Genomic DNA, 5,083 nt, shown 5'->3' on the forward strand with positions numbered 1-5,083 from the left:
GACTTATAGTATTGTTGTTTTCATTGCTTTTTTTTAAATGTGCTGATTATTTGTTTTTTAAAAAGGAAAAGGTAAGTCTTTTGAAAGTGGCCCTATATCACTTTTTCTTAATTAATGTACAGGTTTTATTATATAGACATATTTACTGAGATATGAACTAATCTCACCGTCCAAAATTTGGTTATTTGTAATTAATTTCAAAATATCCCCATCAATTTTTGAAATTTTGGTTATTGACTTATTGTCACTATTAAATTCGCTTATTATAACATCATGTAGCTGTAAAATTTTAAAAATTAAATTATATATATGACATCTTATTTGTTTCTCATCAACAATCCGTGGGCGTGTGCTATTGTATCTTTGGTAATGTGTGCTATCGTTTTCATATTACCGGTGAATATGAATGTTAAATAAACATTATCTTAATTCCTAGGAATTTTAAGATGAGAATATCATATTCTCATATTTGATTCAAAGTTTGAAAAGCTATTCTTAAGTAAGTTTGATTCTCGGGAATTAAAATACTATCATTTCAATTTCCACCTTTCCTTTGGGTATCTTTAATTCCTATAGGAATGAAATCTCTGTAACAAAGTAATACTTGAACCACACACACCCTAAAGTCTTGGAGTGTTTACGGATTAAGACGGATAGATCTATAAATATTTATGTGGGGGTAATTATTCTTATTGAGTTTTTAAAAAACCAATTACAAGTATATATGTATATGTAGCTAATTGTTCCTATTGTAATAATTTATTTGCCCCGATACTTCAAAATAAAATGTTATGTAAAAAATATTTATATTATTAGATATTAGTACTGTACTAGCAAGAGGCCCGCGCATACGCGCGCGGGTGGGTGATTGAGTTTGCAAAATTAATAACAAAAATATAAAAAGAATACATAGAAATTAGATAATAATATGTTTTTTGTATATATTTATTGAGTTTAGAAATTTGATCACAATGATGTAACTAATAATTCTAAATCGTGTATTGATTAAACATGCTTAATTCAACAATTATATGAATTGAGTCATCAAAATTTGTAATTGAGAGGTCAGATAGTATAAGTACTACATTGTATTCATTTTTTAAATGTGCAAGCTTTCTATTTTCCAAATTAAGGATCTTTTATATACATTTTTTTGTTCTATCACGCTTTCATCTTCTATTGAAGACCTTAATCTCATATTCTGAATTAAAGTTAGTAACTTATATTCATACCATAGATAAAAGGAATCAATCGATGCATTAACAATCTCTTGTCTAGATCCATTTGTTATCACATAAAGAATTTGAACATATGATAATGTAACATAATACTTATTTTAATAATTTGATTTTGTATTTGTGAAATTTTTGAAGATATCATTTTGAACGGACTTAGGCTTAGTTTGGTAAAACTTTTTGAAGAGATGCTTCTGTTTTTCAAAAGTATAATAACCTCGTTTTGCGTTTGATAAATCAAAAATTCATGTGTTTATACTTGTGACTTTTAAAAGTAAGAGATACTTTTCAAAGATAACTTTTTAAAATTTGTAGCATCTATAAATTTTTTAATATAGTAATTATTGAATATATAAGCATTAATTTTGTATAAATTTTAGAGACAATACAATAATATAACTATCATCAATATAAAATTTTAGATCTTCAAATATATCAACTAAACTTTTTAAATAATTAACATTCTCTTCAACTTAGCTTTAAGGGTAATATTATACTTTACAAAGTAAGCAAACTATTAAAATAGATATTATTTGCAAAAAGTGATCATGATTTATACTAAGAGCCTAAGATCACAAATAAATACTCCAAAGTTTAAATTGTAAAAACATTGATAAATAAAATCCTAAAATTAAAATAATAGAATGTATAGTATAATGGTCTAAAAATCTGATGAAATATCTTTATATTTGTTTGTGCTTTTGTATTATTTTTTATTTTCACATCGGATCTGATCCGCATATCTGCGGTATTTATCCGAATCTGATCTGAAAATTACGGATATAGATCCGATTCGCAAGGCTATCGAATCAGATCCGCATACTAATAGAATCGGATTGCAGATTTCATGTAGGTATCTGCATATCCGTTTATCTGCAAAAATAAATAAATAAATAAGTAAATATTATTTTTATGTTTTATTTTAACTAATAGTTATCATATATGTCACATTATTTTATTTTTATTATTTAAAAATAATATGTTTAATATTATTTTAAAAGTAAACATGTTTAAAAGAGTAAAAAAAGAGATTTTATTGATTTTTTAAAATAAAATAAGATTTTAAAAAGTATTTTTATGTTTTGCGGATATATCGATATCTGATTCGATCTGTAAATGTACAAATCGGTCAGATTCAAGCTAAAAAATGTGGATATTAGATCCGATTCAATCCGATAATTTTAGTGCAGATCGAATCGAGATTTTGGCTATATCCGATCCAATTTGATCCACATTCACTCCTAGAAAATAATTATATATATATATAATATTCAATAATTACAAAATTAAAAAAAGAAAATTTAATTTCAATTTTTGAATATGATTCGTATCATAAATAAATACTAAATAAAAAAAATTTTAATCACTAATATATCTACTATACATAAAGAATAATGTATTTCAAAATATAAAAGTAATTAAATTCCTTTTTTCCTATACTTTTATTTCTAATTAAAACAGACAATAAAAGTTAATAAATCCAAATTGAAGGTTAGCAATAGAAAAATAATAAAATTTAAATTTGTATTTAAAACATTACATCATACTCAAGAAATAAATCATCTCCTACAATTCAATACTCTATACAACTTAAATAAATTATTTCTTGGATGATCCTTTTATGTTAAAAACAAAATTTGTTGGTACTTAGCAGCATACAATCATTTTTATATTATAATCCCTCTTTTAGTACTTAATTCCCATCCACATCATATGTTAAAAGATTAGTATATCATAGATTATCTTAACATACTTCTAACATTTGCCTTCAAATTGTGAATTAATTAGGATAAAAAGACTTTTTTTATTAATATAAGGATGTTAAACCTTTTTACAAATAATAAATTAAATTCTACTCTTTTAAACTCGATTTTACCTCACTTATCTTATGTTTAGCACAGAGTAAGATATAAAATTTCTTTTATGCATCAAACAAACATTATATAACAACATAGCTTATCATGTTCATACACTTTATATACTAAAAAAAATAAAAATAAAATACTAAGCAAAAAGAAAGAAAAGAAAAATACTAAGCTATTGCGAGAAGAACTAATAAAAATTTTGGATGCAATTAATTTAATTACTCTCACAAAGAAAAAGTGTTACAACAAAAATATTAAAGAATGTTTAAAAGAAAGTGTCAAAACAAAAAAATGAGTGAAATATTTCTCATGAATATTGAATATCTTATCTCTTTAAAATAGCCAAATACTCCTTACTCCTTAGAATATCTTATCTCTTTAAGGAATAAAAATTTAAGAAATGCACACACATATATCCTAAATGATAAAAAGAATTAGAGTCATTACAACACAATAAAATGGTTTCAAATCAAATATATATATAAATGATGGATGGAAATGGCTAAATTTGGCCACAAAAAATCATGTGTTGTAAGTAAATGTTACTCAAACAAACACTTACATCTCCTTTAGAAGAGAAAAAAAAGGGGATAAAACACATGCAAATATATATATATATATATATATATATATGCAATAGATGTCACTACACTTATATCTAATCACTCAATATAGTAACTTATTTTACACCGATGAAACCAAAGCAATTCCATTCTTTTCTGTTATTCTATCCACCAAACATGAAAAATCTGCAAAACATTGGATAAAATATAAGGGACAGTCACATTTACTTTAAATTATAGATATCAAACATTTATTACAGTTAAAAAAAAAAGAAAAAATTATTACTCAATAAAACAAAAAAAAAATTTAACTGGTCATCATTAAGTGTAATCAACCAATTCATTACCAATCTTCAACACAAAAATGTTGAGGCATAGAAGCGAGTTATAAGATCACATGTAAATACAGACAGCAATCTCGTTGTCACCAGCTGAAAAAAAAAGATGCAGGAAGGCATGGAATTTTGATTTTGAAAGAAATAATTCCACAAAAGAAGATAACAGTATAATTAGTAGTCAAAATAATAAAAGTTCTATAAAAGAATTATCTACTTTGATCACTTGAATTATGTCATATACTATTCTGTAAATTTATACACATTTTTTCTAATATCAAGAAATCTTTAAATAAAGTGAATTAATTATAAAGATAAACATATCAAATTTCACAAAACTCGAGCCAGATAGATGCACAAAACATAAAGGAATTTTTAAGCCATTTTAAATTTTCTTTACACAACATAGATTAATTAAAAAACAAATTTCGCAAATGTTCAATCACCTCCGCTAGTAATTCAAGATCTAAAAATATTTTGTTTCTGCTCCATCAAGCTTCATCTGGAGCAAAAACATGGTACAACATATTTTAACAACACAACAGAAAAAAACATTCAACAAAAAATGATTGAAGAAAATCCTAACGATGGCAAGTTTAATTTAATTGTTCTTGAGGTAACACAAAAGTTTCTCATCAAAAATATATTATCATTGAACCTTCAAAAGCTTTAGATTCTACAAAAACTTCTATAAATGTAATAAACCATTAAGAATTTTGGAATCTTCACAAGTGACAACGCTTAACATGTAAATTGCTCTAGACAAAGACTTGCTAAGCATACAGTATGCATCAATCATCCTTGCAGATTGCTCAACAGTGAAATCCCTTTCTTTCAAAACAAATGATAGAATAAAAATATTAACTTCTCCTATAACTCATTTAAATACACAAACTTTCAAACGATTCACCAAAGAGTAAAGAGGCAAAGCAAAAAAGTGTAAGGAAAAATATCAAAGGTTATCCCAATAGACCGACCTAAGAATGTACTGAATCAGAATGCAATTTGTTTTGCCAATCTTTATATTTGCCATCCAAATTCACACCCTCTATATCATACTTCTCTCCCTCTTTAAAAATTTGGGG

Source organism: Arachis duranensis, chromosome 9 (genome assembly GCF_000817695.3).
Source record: "Arachis duranensis cultivar V14167 chromosome 9, aradu.V14167.gnm2.J7QH, whole genome shotgun sequence".
In the NCBI taxonomy this organism is placed as follows: Eukaryota; Viridiplantae; Streptophyta; class Magnoliopsida; order Fabales; family Fabaceae; genus Arachis; species Arachis duranensis.